Source organism: Esox lucius, chromosome 7 (genome assembly GCF_011004845.1).
Source record: "Esox lucius isolate fEsoLuc1 chromosome 7, fEsoLuc1.pri, whole genome shotgun sequence".
In the NCBI taxonomy this organism is placed as follows: Eukaryota; Metazoa; Chordata; class Actinopteri; order Esociformes; family Esocidae; genus Esox; species Esox lucius.
This window is the reverse complement of record NC_047575.1, coordinates 43,191,853-43,213,898: the sequence shown is the minus strand read 5'-3', so window position 1 is coordinate 43,213,898 and position 22,046 is coordinate 43,191,853. Positions and strand designations below refer to the sequence as shown.

General features: G+C 40.6%; 1 protein-coding gene across 2 annotated transcripts in view; it reads right to left on the bottom strand.

Moving 5' to 3' along the window:
* Positions 1-12,895, bottom strand: part of LOC105008545 — a 39,249-nt gene extending 26,354 nt beyond the window's left edge. The window contains exons 1-4 of one of the 2 annotated variants that reach the window (XM_020048645.3): positions 12,089-12,895; positions 5,463-6,807; positions 4,262-4,387; positions 4,021-4,125 (exon numbers count right to left, since the gene is read on the bottom strand). The gene's annotated coding sequence lies outside the window, so the exon portion shown is untranslated. The remainder of the gene's footprint in view (positions 1-4,020; positions 4,126-4,261; positions 4,388-5,462; positions 6,808-12,088) is intronic. The other variant, XM_020048646.3, reaches the window with a different exon arrangement.
* Between the last annotated feature and the right edge of the window lie 9,151 nt (positions 12,896-22,046).

The window sequence follows — 22,046 nt, the reverse complement described above, 5'->3', positions numbered from 1 at the left end:
ATATTGTGTGGAAAAGTAACAATATGGAGCAACACAAAGAAAGAAAGAAAGAAAGAAAGAAAGAAAGAAAGAAAAAAATGCCTGGAAGACGAGTACCAGGACAAGGGAGAGGAGTGGGACAAGGACAAGGGAGAGGAGTGGGACAAGGACAAGGGAGAGGAGTGGGACAAGGACAAGGGAGAGGAGTGGGACAAGGACAAGGGAGAGGAGTGGGACAAGGACAAGGACGAGGAGTGGGACAAGGACAAGGACAAGGGAGAGGAGTGGGACATGGACAAGGACAAGGGAGAGGAGTGGGGCAAGGAAAAGGGAGAGGAGTGGGGCAAGGAAAAGGGAGAGGAGTGGGGCAAGGCCAAGGGAGAGGAGTGGGGCAAGGCCAAGGGAGAGGAGTGGGGCAAAGACAAGGGAGAGGAGTGGGGCAAGGTAGAGGATGAGAACATGTGGCCAAATGCAGAAGGACAAGGGAGAGGAGTGGGGCAAGGACAAGGACAAGGGAGAGGAAACTGCAATCAGACCTAACCCTAACAGGCAACCAGTGTAAGGACCCTAGGACAGGAGTAATGTGTTCACATTTTTTTTCCTGCAGTCATGCCCCAGTTCTCATCAATGGCACTGAGGTGGAGCATGTGTACAGCTTCTCAGAGGACCTCTCCTGGTCCCTCAACACCTCAACCCTGGTTACAAAGGCGCAGCAGCACCTGTACTTTTAGAGGAGGTTGAAGAAGGCCCGTCTGTCTCCCAAGATCCTTGTGAACTTTTATGCTTCACAGACGAGAGCATTTTACTAACTGTACCACAGTATGGTTTGGCGGTTGCTCTGTAGCTGACCGGAAGGCCCTGCAACGGGTGGTGAAAACCACCCAGCACATCACGGGTGCCCAGCTCCCAGCCATCATAGACCTCCAGTACACGTGGTGTCTGAGCAGGGATCATCAGGGACCCCATGTTGGCCCTCCTACCATCTGTAGAACTCTGAATACCAAGAGAACTCTGTGATCTCTGGGACCCATCACTAACCATACCCCCCTGGATCTCAGGGACCTTGTTGCACTACTCCTTTTGTACTACTCTGACACTGCCTTGTAAAGTCAGGTAAGGAACTTTTCAGTTGTTACATGTCTACCTTGGGAACCTCACTGCTGCTATCCTTCCATGTCAGTTGCACATGCAACCTTGCACATTCAATTAGCCTTTTTGCACATTTAGAATTGCCATTGTACTTGCATTTTGTCTAAAGTAAATATGAGTTTATTTCATGGATCTTGATAACTTTCCGGTCCCAACAGTGACATATTAAGCTAATGAATTATCTTGTTTTCTGCCTGTTCATTTTCTGTTTAGCTCTTACATCGGTCTATACGTTGGTCACCCCAAAGAAGTTGAATAAAAGACATTAGACCATGAGTCAAGGCTGACCTTATTTCGACTGGATAGCTACTCTTACTAAGCCAAGGTCAGGTAGACCAAGAAAGATTTCAGTCAAAACTGCTAGAACAATTGTTCGAGATACAAAGAAAAACTCACAGGTAACCTCAGGAGAAATACAGGCTGCTCTGGAAAAATACAGTGTGGTTGTTTGAAGGACCACAATAAGATGATACAAAAATGAGCTGCATGGTTGAGTTTCCAAAAAGATGCCTTTACTGCACCAATGCCACAAAAATGCCCGGTTACAATATGCCTGACAACACCTTGACACGCCTCACAGCTTCTGGCACACTGTGATGAGACCAAAATAGAGTTTCATAGTCACAACCATAAGCGCTATGCTTGGAGAGGGGTCAACAAGGCCTATAGTGAAAATCATACCATCCCCATTGTGAAGCATGGTGGTGGCTCACTGATGTTTCGGGAGTGTGTGAGCTCTAAAGGCACGAGGAATCTTGTGAAAATGTATGAAAAGATTAATGCAGACAATTTGCATTCTTTTGCACGAAAGCTGCGCATGGGACGCTCTTGGACTTTCCAGCACGAAAATGACCCTAAGCACAAGGCCAAGTTGACCCTCTAGTGGTTACTACATCATATTAAGAACTAATGGTATGCAGACTTTTGAACAGGGGTCAGTTAATTTCTTTCTTTGTTGCCATGTTTTGTTTTATGATTGTGCCATTCTGTTAAGACCTATAATTGAATATGAATATCATAAGAAATAAAAGACATGTGTTTTGCCTGCTCACTCATATTTTCTTTAGAAATGTGTCTTAATTGCGCATTTAGCATTGCCATTTGTACTGCATTTGCAGTACATACAGTACAAATGGCAATACTAAATGTGCAATTTAAGACAAATAGAGGTTGCACATCTATACATAACACTGGTAATACACATATACTTAATACTTGTACATTTTCTAACCTATTCTATAGGGGCCTTCTAAAGTTGAATCTAATCTAGAAGGTTTTGAGCTCATCAGGACGGCAGGATGTGCATCATTGCTATTCTTCCCTTTGTATTTTGTATGTGATGCAGTCCACACCACATGTGCCTGGGGTCCGGGCTGTGGTAGGTAGACTCCAACCTATCCCTGTAGTCTCTTTTCATATCTCTGATGGCCTTCTGTAGGTCATATCTGGATCTCCTCAGAGCCTCCAGGTTCCCGGAGCTATAGGCAGGAGACCATGCTCTGAGCATAGCACAGACATTACCATCAACCCAGGGCTTTTAGTTGGGGAAAGTCCTGACATTGACCCTCGGGATGACATCATCGATGCACTTGGAGATACATGCAGTGACAGAGTCTGTGTATTCATCAATGTTCCCATTGGCTGCATCACAGAACAACTGCTAATTTGTTGTTTCAAAGCAGTCCTGTACAGCTGTAATGGATCCCTCATTCCAGCATTGAACTGTCTGAAAAAACGTTTTATCCTGTTTTTGCCGTTGTCTGTAGGATGGGAGGAGCAAAATCAATGTATGATCTGCCTTACCAAACGCTGGGCGGGGGAGGTTTGTAACCATTTCGTCTTTGTGAATAACAATGGTCAAGAGTCTGATCAGGAAGTTAATGTGCTGGTGGTATTTTGGTAAAAAGTTCCTCATATTTGCCCTGTTAATGTCACCATCAACAATGAAAACTGCCTCAGGGTGTGCATCCTCTAGACTGTTTATTACTCCATATCTTCCAGCACACATGTTTTATCCGCCAGTGAGGGTATGTAGACTGCAGTGATAATATGGGAGCTGAATTCCCACGGGAGGTAGAAGTGTTGTACCTTTACTGTCAGTAGCTCCAGGTCTGCTGAACAGTGCATAGCAAGAACTGCAACATCCGTGCCCAGCGAGAGTTAACCATAATGGACAACCCTCCATCTGTAACACTCCTGTTGGTGTCGTGTTGGTTAGTAACCAGGCGCAGGCAGTAATCTCGTTTGTGGGTTTTAATACACAACAAACAAACCAAACACGAATGGAAAACAATACTAATGACTGAATGAAATAAAAGTGTGCAACATGCGTCTTAACAGGCAATATTCAAACAGTATATTAAACAACACTCACCGATTAAATGGACAAACAGAACAGCACCAATGACAGCGACAGCAACAATGATCCACCATGTGGGAAGCAGAGGGGAAACATTTAAACACATACAAACGATACAAATTGGGACCTGGTGTGGAAGATGGGAAACATGTGACAGTCCGGGATGTGTTCGTGATATATGGGAAATTGAGAAAATATGGCGCGGTGGCTCTGCTGCTCACCGCACCATGACACCATCCTTACGTTTACCTGACTCCCAACTGCCTATTAGGCAGGGGCGCCGGATGGTGGCCCATTTATAAAGCATTTTAAGCTAGTGGATAAAATGCTTTTTGTGAGCAAATATATATATATTTTTAAACATTGTAAAAGTGGCACTGTATTCGCTGAATACTACACGGTCAAAGCCTTCTATGGTGCTGTCCATTCGAGAACTATCCAACTCTATACTGTTGACAAACACCTTCAATTCATTCAAGAAAAGGGCTGTTGATCATTTTCAGACTTAACAGTACAGTAATTGTTTCTTGTACCTGGGATGAGAAGATCCCTGCGGCAGTCATACAGCATCCCCAGTTCGAACGGCCGGCCCAGAGCGGCTAGCTCAATGGTCTCACTATCAGACATGACTCAATGTTCTGTAAAATATCAGATCAGGGGTAACTTCTCCATCTACAGTACAAGGACTTTACCATAATTTGGCCATCAATGTCAAACAAATTTCAATGGTATAAAATATCACCTACATGGTATTGAAACATTAGAATTACTCACATCTTTGTCTGACAGTCTTCTGCTGTTCTTTTTGAATGGGAGGAGGGTTCTGTGGCCTTAATACTTGCTGGTCTTTTTTCAGTTGTCAGTGGCTTTCTGGCTGACCAAATGCTGAAGGCTAATCGCCTGTAATACAGAGTAACACTAATGAGTGTAAACTAGGGCAAAGATGCAATACATAACTAATTTATCAAGATGTTCAGCTTTTGTGACGAGATACTGTTTTTTTACATGTTTATAGTTCTTCACACATTTCAGTCCACACCACTTATTGTGTACAATTATCCACAGAGTTGCCTTGTTAAATCTTGTTAATTCTGTTAAATAAAAACATCATTATCAAACTGTAGAACTATCATTCGTTATTTATTTAAATTTTACATAGATAACCACTGAGAAATTAGTCCTAGTTCATCCCTGTGTGACAGCAATAATAAAAACACAAACAAATAGGCTACACTGATACAAATGCACACATTAAAAAGTGTATCACAGTGAACAACCAAAAGGTCATTTATCAAACACTTAAATTACACTTGAAACCCATGTTATGCAGAAACAAATGTACAACTCAATAAAATGTTTTGTTGTAATAAAATATATGGCTCCCCTTAATCTGTGTAGCCTATTTTTACATGAGAAATATTTCAGGGGTTTGTGGTATTTTGCCAACATAAGTGCTGTATCCAGGGAATGAGTAAGGTACCTTATAGCTTTAATTAAGAAAATGGCTTGTGCTGGGTTGCTGATGGTTGTTCCTTACCCTGCTTAAGGAAACGTAATGCAGCCTGATATACTGCATCTAGAGGTTTTGACACTGAGGCTGATACATGCATATACAGCAGATCACCATAATCAAGCACCGACATAAAAGTAGCTTTTTATTTTTTTAAATGCTATGACAACTTGCATTTATTTAATTCCAAGTCAAGCAGTGTTGATAGTTTACAATAAAACACACTATGTCTTTAACATAATGCACTGCTTTTTAAACAGAAAAGTGTGGATTAAGGGCAAAATGTCAACGCATTTGGAAATTGCGATTAATTGTTATTAACTACCGAAGATTATGATGTTTTTTTTAATGAATAAACACTTCAACCAAATATATGGCTTTGACTCAACTTCCAGGTGTCTAGGACATTTGCACAGTACTGCAGGCACGTGCACAGATCAGGCTGAACCAGTGCAGAACACACACCCCTTTGCTATGAAGTGCCCTTTCCTGGTTTCCATGTGCCCATCTGTCATCGTGACATGTGTCGCTCACACCAACCAGAAAGCGTCATCTGTCTTTTTAACGCGTGTCACTCACTCTGACACATCATACGTCCGTCTGAGCCGACAACTCCACGCACTTTTTCAGTTTCAGCTCATGCCCCTCGGAAAGGCCACGGTTCTGCAGTACTGTATATAGATAGGTGATGGGATGTTACAACAAAGCTGAATACCGTCTAACTATCAGTGAGCAAAATATGTTAATTACCTTCAAAAACATATTGGTAATTTATGTTCTTACAAAGCCACTAGCATATCAGTTGCATCCCAATACTAATGTCAGCTATAGAAATGCAAGTTATAGTAGCCTAAGATTAATTTAGTTCTCATTAGTATTTGTCCATCTGATTTGTTCTGAAAAAAAACCTGACCCTCCTCAGTTGATAGAAAATAACCTCGTATTACATCAGGGATGTCAAACCGATTCCACAGAGGGTCAAGTGTCTGCAGCTTTTGGTTTTTCCTAAAAATTAGTTCCCAGTTCAGACCTAAACAACCAGGAGAAGGTAGAACTTAACCAATTAGTGACATAATTAATCAATCAAGTGCAAGGTGAGAGTGAAAACCTTCAGACACTCGGCTCTCCATGGAACTAGTTTGACACCTCTGATTTAGACAGTTGCATGTAAAAACTAAATGTAAGTACATTCCAAAGTGAAAGGAAGAATCAGAGATAAGATTGAACATGAATAGAAGATATGTATTGCAATGCTGGAGAGTAGGCTACAGTACAGTACTCAAGGCAAAAAAACAACATGACAATATCAGACTACATTTGGTTGGTAAACAAAAAACAGGGTTATAAAACCAGTTTCTCTTTTTTGTTATTGAAACTATGCAATATTTATTTTTGAAAAATAAAACATCTAGTACATTTGTTAATATTTATTTTACAATAACTGTGTACTGTATCCATCAAATCTTTTTGTCGATAATCAAACATTTAAACCATTGTCTCTTCATCCTACAGTTTTAGGACTGCTGGAATTATTCTTTTCTTGATGAATCCTTATCCTTTCTGCTTTCTCTTGCTTTCTATTGTGTTCAATAATTTTTTGTCTCTGCTTCTCTTGCTCCCGTCGTTGATGTTCCTCCATCTTCTGTGTTGCTTCATAGTATCCTGAAGGTCTCTTTCAGCTTCATCCGCTCGCTCTCTTGATGCATCTCCACCCATTTTCTTGTAGATCCAGTAGGTCCACTTTTCTACTTCCATGCTGGGAAGTACTTGTTTCATGTTGGTGTCTCGTTTATGTCTTTAGGGTGAACTGCTATTTTGAAGGGACAAGAAGGGTTGGCTTATCATTTGGCCAATGACAGAAACATTTCACATTTAGCCCCACCCAAATGTACAAACATGTAGCTCCACCCACGTCATATTTTTGGTTTGGATTCAAAAACTAGATCAAAACAGAACACAAATCAGCTTTTCAAACAAAACAAGTAATGGAAAAACAAACCCCTTTCTTGGTTCTGCTTGTGCAGTTTTAACAAGAAACAGCTGATCCACACATTGACACACCCTTTATAGATAACTGACTGTAGGTTACTGGAAAGTAAAACCAAATTGTCCTCTTTGTCTTGTTTAAGAAGACTGAGGAGTGCAGTGAAAATATTGCATTTTATCAGACTGCTGCTAAATGCCTAACAAACTAAATAATAAAGGTGGTTCAACATAGTACTAAGTGAAGGGGTCTGAATACAAACGTATCATATTTCAGTTTTATATTTTTTAATACATTTGCAAAATATTTCTAAAGACCTGTTTTTGCCTGGTCATTATGGTATTATATAAGTTAATAGGAAAAAATCTAATGCATTTAAGAATGAGGCTGTAATGAAACAATGAATGTGAAAATGCACTGTTAAATGTAAACCCTGTATTCAGTGAGTTTTATACCTTTGTTTTTAACTGGTTTTGTTCTCTAACTATTCTGTAACAGAAACAGGTTATGACATTCACCTAAACCAGGAGATTGACTTTAGCTTTTGAGTAAATAATCAACTATGGACAAACATTTTGCTCCAACCAATATTTCACTTCTCCCATCTTACGTAACTTGTGAAACCCCAAACCCTGGTTTGTCTAGTCTGCTTTACAAGTATTGTAATGCCTTTGGGTTTGAAGCCATTGTGACAATGTCTTTTTGTTCCTGGGACAGATCACCTAGACAGAGCACCAACGCACCAAAAGGTTGAGAATATAAAAAATATTGGAAACCAGCTTTGAAACCATTGAAAATAATCTTCCATGATTACACACAGAACCTTAATAATTTCAGCGTCTGATTATTCTTCATGGGGTGTTCAACAAAACCTGAGTTCCATGTCAGATGAAGGGAGCTAAAGGATTACTGTCATCCATTTGATAACTAATATTTCCTTTCTTAATTTGAGATATAATTTTTATGGACTTAATAATGGATCATGGAAGATCAGGCGTGTATGGTCTGACACAGGAACAATTGTGTATGATCTGCGTAGAAGAGAACATTATTATTTAAAATGTTCTTCCTCCCCTTTGAAGCAGAAGACACAAATGTTCCTGAGTCTTATCCATTGGGAATGGTCCTAATATGATTTAAGTTGAATCATTTATGTTACACCAACATTTGTTAGAACAAAACATTTTATCTTAAAAATAAAACATTTATAAACTGGCTAATAATCTTCTGAATGGCTCCTTTCTGAGAGGTAGAGATAACCAGTCCTAACATTCCTGCTCACTACCAAATCAGGGTCTGAAGAAGTAGACCAAAGTGACAAATCATAAATACACTGTTTTTTTTTTGCCTAATGCAAGCTACTGGAATAAATTACTGCAATATGCTACATTAATCCAATTAATTGGCATTTAGCCTAAAAGCAAGTATTACCTTTTAGTGAAGGAGCGATATTTCACTTTGATTCCTTGCAGTATCCACTCCCCAGCAAGCAACACGCCAGTGGCCCACTAGCGTTTTGTCGCTGCGGCCGCCAAGCTTTTCTGCCAAGCGGGCCACAGGTGGCAGCCGCTTTTTTTATAGCGCGTCGCAGTCGGGCCGCTTTCATGACAATGCCTTCTACCAATACCCTGATCAGCGGCTCACCAGCAGCCCGACGGCAGTTAGCTGCTTTCATGCAATAAACCCAGCGGGATGCCTCACACCCCAATATTAGGTTTTATTTAGAATAATCCTTTATAATAATTTTGGTCATATCACAAATGACAATGAACTGAATAAAATCTAAACAATTTATTTCAAATAGTGCAAGATGCATACAAAAAAAAACATGCATTATACAGCAAGAATACAAAATAAACATGTGCAAATGAATTGAAAAAAACATTTTACAAAATCAGATAGTGCAAGAAAACGTGTCCAGTAACAGATAGTAAATATACAGTATTTTAATGTGGAAGTACAAAATAAACATAATACAATACAAAATAAACAAGGGCCAGAATGGCAGTAATATACATAAGTATGACCTAGCAGCAAACAATAGTTATTGAATATCAGATACATCAGGGCATTAAGATTATGAATGGTGGCATAACACTACAACTACAGTCAGAATTAAGAAAGTTCACACAGAGCTATAAATATATTAAGAGGATAATGCAATCATATATATAACACTGTACATAGCAGCAGTAAAAAAGAAAAAAAAAAGAAATACAGTACTGCAGCTTAGCAGCAATATTAGTTGTGCTGGAGATGTCATTCATATTCACGACAGGTCCCTTGTACCGCCGCGACATCTCCCACCTGCACGGTCAGCTGCCCCTTTCTGGTACCTGGGGACCTGGTTCTGGACCGCCTCATCAGTGGCATCCCGGTTGGAAAGATTCTTCCTTATGGCTTCTGTAATACAGTAATCAGATATTATACTTAAATGGTCTGACATGATTTTGAGAATTGCATGACATTCAAGACAAATGAAATGTGTCATGAAGACAACATGCTAGCGCAACTATAGTCTTGTTTTTACCTGATTGTAGAGGCAGCTGTGCCCTCGGCTTGACATTCTTTTCAAGTCAGACGTTTATCAGAAGCTAAAAAGCACAATGAAATGTCAATAGCTTAATAGTGAAATAAACAAAACTGCCCTATACATGTAATTTCAGAAAGGCTGTACAGTATTGCATTTCAGTAAAGGGCTCATGTTCAAACAAATGCTGTTTCATTAAGACAAGATGCTAGCGTAACTAAAGTCTTGTTTTTAACTGATTGTAGAGCCAGCTGTGCCCTCAGCTTGACCTTCTCTTCAGTCAGCCACTTGATCTTCTCCAAATGTTCTGAAAGTAAAGACATACTGTTAATTATTCAGTCCTAAATATCTGGTTATTTTACCATCAGAACTCAAATTGCAGTGTCCTCCAAAATGTTCATTCTTACCTGTACAGAGCTAAAACTTCCCCCTACCTCTGCCTTTTTGCCCTTAAAAATAAATTGAAATTGACAAATAAAATTGGAAGCAACATGCTACAAGGAGTTACAAGTTACAAGGAGTCACATATTATACAATTCTAACTTGTTGATACCCTAAGAAACACGACTTAGACAAGTTAGCTAACGATGTTACCATACCTGTTCAACTGTTGATAGGCGAAGAAGCACAAAACATCCGAACTTGAGGATAAACGAAGAAACAAAAAAATATTAAGCAACCAAACTTGTGGACACAAGAAGAAACAAGGGTTACTGTAGGTATTTAATCTCAGGACAACGCTGTTTTTTCCAAGCTCAGTTTCTATAACTTGTTTTCCCGCCAATGGCTTGAACTTGTGTTCAGCTACAGTAACTTGACTAAATAATTAGAATGTTAATAGAATATTGCAAACAGTCATTACGTTATTACTCAGTATCTTAACAACACTTAACGCTAGTTATTTATAATATCGCAGAACAGAACTCACCCTAAGTATGTGACTCGGCGTTCAACAATTTTCGGTCTGATGTCCAAAAAAATCCTTGATCTTCGTTTGTTTCGGGAGTTCATAAAATTGTAATAAAACAATGTGATAATCCACGTGTTGTATAGTCCAATTCAGAGCATATAGCTTATACACTTTGAACAAGAGTTGACAAGAGAACCAAGTCGCTAAAATTAATGTTCTTTCTAGTTTTCGCGGTACTACAGCGTGGGATCCAAATGGCGACTGTCCTGCGCATGTGTAAGGTCTTGCCTTACACATGCGCAATTCGCTACTTAAACGCCATCTACGGACACGGCGGTGTTTAAACACAGTAAAGAACTGTCCCCCATGAAGCATTAAAATCGAGGCTATAGACGAGTTGAGCTGGTACCATGTAATGTAAAATGGCCATTAGTTCGTGAAAATATTATGGCAAGCAATGGCGAGAGGTGTTTACTGTACATGTCTAAGGTCCTTTACACAAGCAATGCAATAGTCAAAGTCTATTTTATTTATAAACTACCAATTGTTGACCAAAATTCTGTACACTAAGATTTTACAATATTAAAATAAATCAAATAATCATTACAAGAATAAAAGGGGTACAATAGCATCTGCTGGAAGAAAATGGCAACACAAGCAGATACAGCAGACTAAAGCGCATGCCCTCTTTTCGACAGCTAGCCGCTAGCGTAACGCAGTCGGGCCGCTGGTGGAAAGCCGCCTGAGATGCAAATTGAAATCAAGAGAAAAGCGGCAAAAGCTGGTGGCCCGCTGGCTGTACGACATTATAGCCGCCGGTGGCCCGCCCGCAGCAAAAACACTGGCGGCACGCCAACGATTGCTTTCTGGGTCTGGTCTTCACTGAAAGTGTGTGCACCCTGTTGTAGAAAGCCTGGCTTTTATTCCCGTCGGGAGTGTGGAATCTACCAACGGCAAACCAGCTGATTTACAAGAAATGGTGCCTGTAGTAGACTCTGTTTCTCATGTTGTGAAATGCAGTTATGAGATTGGTTCTGGGGATCACGTGGTTCGGGGGGGGGGGGGGGGGGTGGGTCAGAAAGCTCGCAAGGGAGCTGCGGAGGGACGGACTGGGACTAAAAAACGGCCCTGGACTTTGACTAGGCCCGGCCCAAAGCAATCAGCGCGTGGAAACTCGACAACAACAATGCCTGCCGCCTGGCATGAGTGTCACAATACTTTAATTGTGGCTCATGATACTATACCATCCAAATTATAGCAATAGCACTGATGTTGAATAGATGTTGTGTTAAAAGCATATTATTTTAGATTATTGCTGTCTTAAAATGAATTTATTACTTAATCATCTTAATTAATTTATGCAGTAATTAATCTTCCTGCACAAATAATAATAACACATCTAAATTAAAATACACCATTACAAATGTAACTTCTGTATTCAAAATCTTCAAAGTTTGTAAGCATTAACTGTAACGTTACCAACATTTTTAAAAGTAAAAGCACAACATATTTCTCAATATTAGCTACTGCATGTGGCATTTTACAGCTAAAATGTTGAAGTTTAGCTGTTTTAACTACTGTAATCATTAAAAATGTAGCAAGCTGAATATCACTTCCTAACATCCCTAGCAAGTAACTCTCTTTCTCCTCTCATGTTCCATACTTACTTCCCCTGTATCTGCCTGTGGAACCAGCTCATCTTTCTGTCCCTCATCATCACTAGTGGCATGTTGCTGCATAGCTGTCTGGCTCACTTCTTCACTGCTGGGTCTGCAGCTAATATTTAACTGTGAGGTGCTGCTGCTGGGTGTGCTGCTAAATATTTCAGTTAGTTTGTGACATTTAACGGCTTCAGTATCTAAATTCCACAATTTCTTTTCTTTCGCCTTCTCAGCCCCACCCTTTTCTTTTCGTTTTTTTACCCGCGGCCGCGTTATGCATATTGTTTGTTTGTTTCTATGCTTCTATCTAACGTCTTTGCTGTTGGTTTCTTCCTCCTCTTCCACTTCTTCTTCTCCTTACTTGGCGGCCACGGCCAGTGCAGCTGGCATCCAACTTAAAGGTGCATTGCTGCCACCTACAGTACTGGAGTGTGAAACAGATTAGGGGGGGAAAAAACAGGTGATGACCGCGTGTGTGGCGGGTCGTAGGCCGGCCCGCCGGCCGTCCTGGAGTACCGGCCGTTCTGTGATTCTCCAGATCACACAGATGGTCAGTCCGCCCCTGAGAGTGTGTATCAGCTGTTGTGCCGAGCAGTTTTCAGTAAACGCTATTGAGTTATTCCAACCACAGTCTACCGTGCCTTTATCTAGCATCCAAGATATTACAGTGCCATTGTAAAGAAAGCTAGACTTGATGAGCTAGCCATTCTTGATCTTGCATGGGATAGGTCAGAAAAGATTTCAAAGGTCCTGAATAGCACTTTGAACTAGTGATGGTATGATTGAAACCAGAGTTCAGTGGCAGACAGGTACCACAGTGTATTAGAGAGGTATAAAGGGGCCATGAAAACATGCTATCCAAGAATGGTCATTTATTTTAAAAAGGTGTGTGTTATTTGAATGATTGTCTTCATAGTTTTTTCCTGGGTGTGGCTGTCAAGATCAGTGTCTTGTATGGATCTTTATGAAATGTATTCTTAATGAAGTGAGTAAATTCTGAAATATGCCTGTGTGATGGAAATTCCAATGTATCGACACTCGGAGTAAGGAACACAGAGACAAAAGTTATCTTGGTACATTCTAACAGTTTTATTAACTATTATGCACATTTGAAAGACGCGTCAACCACTTACACAAATAATCGTCTGAGGAGTCTCTGACTCCATACAAGAACAATCCGTATTTATTACATAGAAAAGGGGTGTGGTAAGATGCTGCCATCGGTCTTGTCACAAGAGTTTACCCAAAGGGCGGGCTGTCCCCCCACCTTATCCTTCTCAACTCCTGAGGAGACACAATGTCTGGATAGTCAACATAGACACTAAAGGGTTATACAGATTTATGAGTACCCCTCTAATCCACCTGTGCTTGTCAAGGATGTGTCCTATTCAAACACCAGACCCCTCTCGGCATCTTTAACTAGTAACTCATTCATACATGTATAGGACGACAAAGAATACATCCTTCTTCTAGGCAGGACGACATGGCCCAAATACCTAATAATCCTCTGATATTATACAGACATGTGTGTCACAATTAAATACAGATTTACATATCAGCCAATGGAAAGACAGACATTTCTCAAATGCACCTTAGTTCAAAATTTCCATAACACTCCATCCTCTTTAATACCATGTCAAACCTTGGTATCAAACCTTAAACAGTTCACTCATTAGGATGTAGAATGCAACAAAACAGTACTCTTTAACAACATGACCCAGTCAATATCATTACCCTTAATGATTAGAGAACGGAACAAATCTGAAATGTCTGGATCCTCATTTACATTCTTCTGGATCATTACCTTCGTATAAACTCCAAGATCACACGTTTTCATTATACAGAATCATAACATGGTACAACAAAACATTTTATGTTAAAATCATAGGTCAAAGGAAATGATTTCAGGTGACATATGGACAGTATGGGACATGCAGCATTGACACGTGAGTGCGTAAACACATATTACTAAATGCATCCTTCAATTTATCACTGTTACGAAGTCCTCTCATGCCAATTGCTTGATTCACCAACAGCAAACCAGCTGATTTACAAGAAATGGTGCCTGTAGTAGACTCTGTTTCTCATGTTGTGAAATGCAATTATGTGATTGGTTCTGGGGATCACATGGTTCAGGGGTGGGGGGGGGGGGGGGGCTGCGGGGGGGGGGGGGGGGGGGGGGGGCTGCGGGGGGGGGGTGGGGGACGGACGGACTAAAAAATGGCCCTGGACTTTGACTAGGCCCGGCCCAAAGCAATCAGCGCGTGGAAACTCGACAACAACAATGCCTGCCGCCTGGCATGAGTGTCACAATACTTTAATTGTGGCTCATGATACTATACCATCCAAATTATAGCAATAGCACTGATGTTGAATAGATGTTGTGTTAAAAGCATATTATTTTAGATTATTGCTGTCTTAAAATGAATTTATTACTTAATCATCTTAATTAATTTATGCAGTAATTAATCTTCCTGCACAAATAATAATAACACATCTAAATTAAAATACACCATTACAAATGTAACTTCTGTATTCAAAATCTTCAAAGTTTGTAAGCATTAACTGTAACGTTACCAACATTTTTAAAAGTAAAAGCACAACATATTTCTCAATATTAGCTACTGCATGTGGCATTTTACAGCTAAAATGTTGAAGTTTAGCTGTTTTAACTACTGTAATCATTAAAAATGTAGCAAGCTGAATATCACTTCCTAACATCCCTAGCAAGTAACTCTCTTTCTCCTCTCATGTTCCATACTTACTTCCCCTGTATCTGCCTGTGGAACCAGCTCATCTTTCTGTCCCTCATCATCACTAGTGGCATGTTGCTGCATAGCTGTCTGGCTCACTTCTTCACTGCTGGGTCTGCAGCTAATATTTAACTGTGAGGTGCTGCTGCTGGGTGTGCTGCTAAATATTTCAGTTAGTTTGTGACATTTAACGGCTTCAGTATCTAAATTCCACAATTTCTTTTCTTTCGCCTTCTCAGCCCCACCCTTTTCTTTTCGTTTTTTTACCCGCGGCCGCGTTATGCATATTGTTTGTTTGTTTCTATGCTTCTATCTAACGTCTTTGCTGTTGGTTTCTTCCTCCTCTTCCACTTCTTCTTCTCCTTACTTGGCGGCCACGGCCAGTGCAGCTGGCATCCAACTTAAAGGTGCATTGCTGCCACCTACAGTACTGGAGTGTGAAACAGATTAGGGGGGGAAAAAACAGGTGATGACCGCGTGTGTGGCGGGTCGTAGGCCGGCCCGCCGGCCGTCCTGGAGTACCGGCCGTTCTGTGATTCTCCAGATCACACAGATGGTCAGTCCGCCCCTGAGAGTGTGTATCAGCTGTTGTGCCGAGCAGTTTTCAGTAAACGCTATTGAGTTATTCCAACCACAGTCTACCGTGCCTTTATCTAGCATCCAAGATATTACAGTGCCATTGTAAAGAAAGCTAGACTTGATGAGCTAGCCATTCTTGATCTTGCATGGGATAGGTCAGAAAAGATTTCAAAGGTCCTGAATAGCACTTTGAACTAGTGATGGTATGATTGAAACCAGAGTTCAGTGGCAGACAGGTACCACAGTGTATTAGAGAGGTATAAAGGGGCCATGAAAACATGCTATCCAAGAATGGTCATTTATTTTAAAAAGGTGTGTGTTATTTGAATGATTGTCTTCATAGTTTTTTCCTGGGTGTGGCTGTCAAGATCAGTGTCTTGTATGGATCTTTATGAAATGTATTCTTAATGAAGTGAGTAAATTCTGAAATATGCCTGTGTGATGGAAATTCCAATGTATCGACACTCGGAGTAAGGAACACAGAGACAAAAGTTATCTTGGTACATTCTAACAGTTTTATTAACTATTATGCACATTTGAAAGACGCGTCAACCACTTACACAAATAATCGTCTGAGGAGTCTCTGACTCCATACAAGAACAATCCGTATTTATTACATAGAAAAGGGGTGTGGTAAGATGCTGCCATCGGTCTTGTCACAAGAGTTTACCCAAAGGGCGGGCTGTCCCCCCACCTTATCCTTCTCAACTCCTGAGGAGACACAATGTCTGGATAGTCAACATAGACACTAAAGGGTTATACAGATTTATGAGTACCCCTCTAATCCACCTGTGCTTGTCAAGGATGTGTCCTATTCAAACACCAGACCCCTCTCGGCATCTTTAACTAGTAACTCATTCATACATGTATAGGACGACAAAGAATACATCCTTCTTCTAGGCAGGACGACATGGCCCAAATACCTAATAATCCTCTGATATTATACAGACATGTGTGTCACAATTAAATACAGATTTACATATCAGCCAATGGAAAGACAGACATTTCTCAAATGCACCTTAGTTCAAAATTTCCATAACACTCCATCCTCTTTAATACCATGTCAAACCTTGGTATCAAACCTTAAACAGTTCACTCATTAGGATGTAGAATGCAACAAAACAGTACTCTTTAACAACATGACCCAGTCAATATCATTACCCTTAATGATTAGAGAACGGAACAAATCTGAAATGTCTGGATCCTCATTTACATTCTTCTGGATCATTACCTTCGTATAAACTCCAAGATCACACGTTTTCATTATACAGAATCATAACATGGTACAACAAAACATTTTATGTTAAAATCATAGGTCAAAGGAAATGATTTCAGGTGACATATGGACAGTATGGGACATGCAGCATTGACACGTGAGTGCGTAAACACATATTACTAAATGCATCCTTCAATTTATCACTGTTACGAAGTCCTCTCATGCCAATTGCTTGATTCACCAACAGCAAACCAGCTGATTTACAAGAAATGGTGCCTGTAGTAGACTCTGTTTCTCATGTTGTGAAATGCAATTATGTGATTGGTTCTGGGGATCACATGGTTCAGGGGTGGGGGGATGGGGGGGGGGCTGCGGGGGGGGGGGGGGCGGCTGGGGGGGGTGGGGGACGGACGGACTAAAAAATGGCCCTGGACTTTGACTAGGCCCGGCCCAAAGCAATCAGCGCGTGGAAACTCGACAACAACAATGCCTGCCGCCTGGCATGAGTGTCACAATACTTTAATTGTGGCTCATGATACTATACCATCCAAATTATAGCAATAGCACTGATGTTGAATAGATGTTGTGTTAAAAGCATATTATTTTAGATTATTGCTGTCTTAAAATGAATTTATTACTTAATCATCTTAATTAATTTATGCAGTAATTAATCTTCCTGCACAAATAATAATAACACATCTAAATTAAAATACACCATTACAAATGTAACTTCTGTATTCAAAATCTTCAAAGTTTGTAAGCATTAACTGTAACGTTACCAACATTTTTAAAAGTAAAAGCACAACATATTTCTCAATATTAGCTACTGCATGTGGCATTTTACAGCTAAAATGTTGAAGTTTAGCTGTTTTAACTACTGTAATCATTAAAAATGTAGCAAGCTGAATATCACTTCCTAACATCCCTAGCAAGTAACTCTCTTTCTCCTCTCATGTTCCATACTTACTTCCCCTGTATCTGCCTGTGGAACCAGCTCATCTTTCTGTCCCTCATCATCACTAGTGGCATGTTGCTGCATAGCTGTCTGGCTCACTTCTTCACTGCTGGGTCTGCAGCTAATATTTAACTGTGAGGTGCTGCTGCTGGGTGTGCTGCTAAATATTTCAGTTAGTTTGTGACATTTAACGGCTTCAGTATCTAAATTCCACAATTTCTTTTCTTTCGCCTTCTCAGCCCCACCCTTTTCTTTTCGTTTTTTTACCCGCGGCCGCGTTATGCATATTGTTTGTTTGTTTCTATGCTTCTATCTAACGTCTTTGCTGTTGGTTTCTTCCTCCTCTTCCACTTCTTCTTCTCCTTACTTGGCGGCCACGGCCAGTGCAGCTGGCATCCAACTTAAAGGTGCATTGCTGCCACCTACAGTACTGGAGTGTGAAACAGATTAGGGGGGGAAAAAACAGGTGATGACCGCGTGTGTGGCGGGTCGTAGGCCGGCCCGCCGGCCGTCCTGGAGTACCGGCCGTTCTGTGATTCTCCAGATCACACAGATGGTCAGTCCGCCCCTGAGAGTGTGTATCAGCTGTTGTGCCGAGCAGTTTTCAGTAAACGCTATTGAGTTATTCCAACCACAGTCTACCGTGCCTTTATCTAGCATCCAAGATATTACAGTGCCATTGTAAAGAAAGCTAGACTTGATGAGCTAGCCATTCTTGATCTTGCATGGGATAGGTCAGAAAAGATTTCAAAGGTCCTGAATAGCACTTTGAACTAGTGATGGTATGATTGAAACCAGAGTTCAGTGGCAGACAGGTACCACAGTGTATTAGAGAGGTATAAAGGGGCCATGAAAACATGCTATCCAAGAATGGTCATTTATTTTAAAAAGGTGTGTGTTATTTGAATGATTGTCTTCATAGTTTTTTCCTGGGTGTGGCTGTCAAGATCAGTGTCTTGTATGGATCTTTATGAAATGTATTCTTAATGAAGTGAGTAAATTCTGAAATATGCCTGTGTGATGGAAATTCCAATGTATCGACACTCGGAGTAAGGAACACAGAGACAAAAGTTATCTTGGTACATTCTAACAGTTTTATTAACTATTATGCACATTTGAAAGACGCGTCAACCACTTACACAAATAATCGTCTGAGGAGTCTCTGACTCCATACAAGAACAATCCGTATTTATTACATAGAAAAGGGGTGTGGTAAGATGCTGCCATCGGTCTTGTCACAAGAGTTTACCCAAAGGGCGGGCTGTCCCCCCACCTTATCCTTCTCAACTCCTGAGGAGACACAATGTCTGGATAGTCAACATAGACACTAAAGGGTTATACAGATTTATGAGTACCCCTCTAATCCACCTGTGCTTGTCAAGGATGTGTCCTATTCAAACACCAGACCCCTCTCGGCATCTTTAACTAGTAACTCATTCATACATGTATAGGACGACAAAGAATACATCCTTCTTCTAGGCAGGACGACATGGCCCAAATACCTAATAATCCTCTGATATTATACAGACATGTGTGTCACAATTAAATACAGATTTACATATCAGCCAATGGAAAGACAGACATTTCTCAAATGCACCTTAGTTCAAAATTTCCATAACACTCCATCCTCTTTAATACCATGTCAAACCTTGGTATCAAACCTTAAACAGTTCACTCATTAGGATGTAGAATGCAACAAAACAGTACTCTTTAACAACATGACCCAGTCAATATCATTACCCTTAATGATTAGAGAACGGAACAAATCTGAAATGTCTGGATCCTCATTTACATTCTTCTGGATCATTACCTTCGTATAAACTCCAAGATCACACGTTTTCATTATACAGAATCATAACATGGTACAACAAAACATTTTATGTTAAAATCATAGGTCAAAGGAAATGATTTCAGGTGACATATGGACAGTATGGGACATGCAGCATTGACACGTGAGTGCGTAAACACATATTACTAAATGCATCCTTCAATTTATCACTGTTACGAAGTCCTCTCATGCCAATTGCTTGATTCACCAACAGCAAACCAGCTGATTTACAAGAAATGGTGCCTGTAGTAGACTCTGTTTCTCATGTTGTGAAATGCAATTATGTGATTGGTTCTGGGGATCACATGGTTCAGGGGTGGGGGGATGGGGGGGGGGCTGCGGGGGGGGGGGGGGGGGGGGGGCGGGGGGGGGTGGGGGACGGACGGACTAAAAAATGGCCCTGGACTTTGACTAGGCCCGGCCCAAAGCAATCAGCGCGTGGAAACTCGACAACAACAATGCCTGCCGCCTGGCATGAGTGTCACAATACTTTAATTGTGGCTCATGATACTATACCATCCAAATTATAGCAATAGCACTGATGTTGAATAGATGTTGTGTTAAAAGCATATTATTTTAGATTATTGCTGTCTTAAAATGAATTTATTACTTAATCATCTTAATTAATTTATGCAGTAATTAATCTTCCTGCACAAATAATAATAACACATCTAAATTAAAATACACCATTACAAATGTAACTTCTGTATTCAAAATCTTCAAAGTTTGTAAGCATTAACTGTAACGTTACCAACATTTTTAAAAGTAAAAGCACAACATATTTCTCAATATTAGCTACTGCATGTGGCATTTTACAGCTAAAATGTTGAAGTTTAGCTGTTTTAACTACTGTAATCATTAAAAATGTAGCAAGCTGAATATCACTTCCTAACATCCCTAGCAAGTAACTCTCTTTCTCCTCTCATGTTCCATACTTACTTCCCCTGTATCTGCCTGTGGAACCAGCTCATCTTTCTGTCCCTCATCATCACTAGTGGCATGTTGCTGCATAGCTGTCTGGCTCACTTCTTCACTGCTGGGTCTGCAGCTAATATTTAACTGTGAGGTGCTGCTGCTGGGTGTGCTGCTAAATATTTCAGTTAGTTTGTGACATTTAACGGCTTCAGTATCTAAATTCCACAATTTCTTTTCTTTCGCCTTCTCAGCCCCACCCTTTTCTTTTCGTTTTTTTACCCGCGGCCGCGTTATGCATATTGTTTGTTTGTTTCTATGCTTCTATCTAACGTCTTTGCTGTTGGTTTCTTCCTCCTCTTCCACTTCTTCTTCTCCTTACTTGGCGGCCACGGCCAGTGCAGCTGGCATCCAACTTAAAGGTGCATTGCTGCCACCTACAGTACTGGAGTGTGAAACAGATTAGGGGGGGAAAAAACAGGTGATGACCGCGTGTGTGGCGGGTCGTAGGCCGGCCCGCCGGCCGTCCTGGAGTACCGGCCGTTCTGTGATTCTCCAGATCACACAGATGGTCAGTCCGCCCCTGAGAGTGTGTATCAGCTGTTGTGCCGAGCAGTTTTCAGTAAACGCTATTGAGTTATTCCAACCACAGTCTACCGTGCCTTTATCTAGCATCCAAGATATTACAGTGCCATTGTAAAGAAAGCTAGACTTGATGAGCTAGCCATTCTTGATCTTGCATGGGATAGGTCAGAAAAGATTTCAAAGGTCCTGAATAGCACTTTGAACTAGTGATGGTATGATTGAAACCAGAGTTCAGTGGCAGACAGGTACCACAGTGTATTAGAGAGGTATAAAGGGGCCATGAAAACATGCTATCCAAGAATGGTCATTTATTTTAAAAAGGTGTGTGTTATTTGAATGATTGTCTTCATAGTTTTTTCCTGGGTGTGGCTGTCAAGATCAGTGTCTTGTATGGATCTTTATGAAATGTATTCTTAATGAAGTGAGTAAATTCTGAAATATGCCTGTGTGATGGAAATTCCAATGTATCGACACTCGGAGTAAGGAACACAGAGACAAAAGTTATCTTGGTACATTCTAACAGTTTTATTAACTATTATGCACATTTGAAAGACGCGTCAACCACTTACACAAATAATCGTCTGAGGAGTCTCTGACTCCATACAAGAACAATCCGTATTTATTACATAGAAAAGGGGTGTGGTAAGATGCTGCCATCGGTCTTGTCACAAGAGTTTACCCAAAGGGCGGGCTGTCCCCCCACCTTATCCTTCTCAACTCCTGAGGAGACACAATGTCTGGATAGTCAACATAGACACTAAAGGGTTATACAGATTTATGAGTACCCCTCTAATCCACCTGTGCTTGTCAAGGATGTGTCCTATTCAAACACCAGACCCCTCTCGGCATCTTTAACTAGTAACTCATTCATACATGTATAGGACGACAAAGAATACATCCTTCTTCTAGGCAGGACGACATGGCCCAAATACCTAATAATCCTCTGATATTATACAGACATGTGTGTCACAATTAAATACAGATTTACATATCAGCCAATGGAAAGACAGACATTTCTCAAATGCACCTTAGTTCAAAATTTCCATAACACTCCATCCTCTTTAATACCATGTCAAACCTTGGTATCAAACCTTAAACAGTTCACTCATTAGGATGTAGAATGCAACAAAACAGTA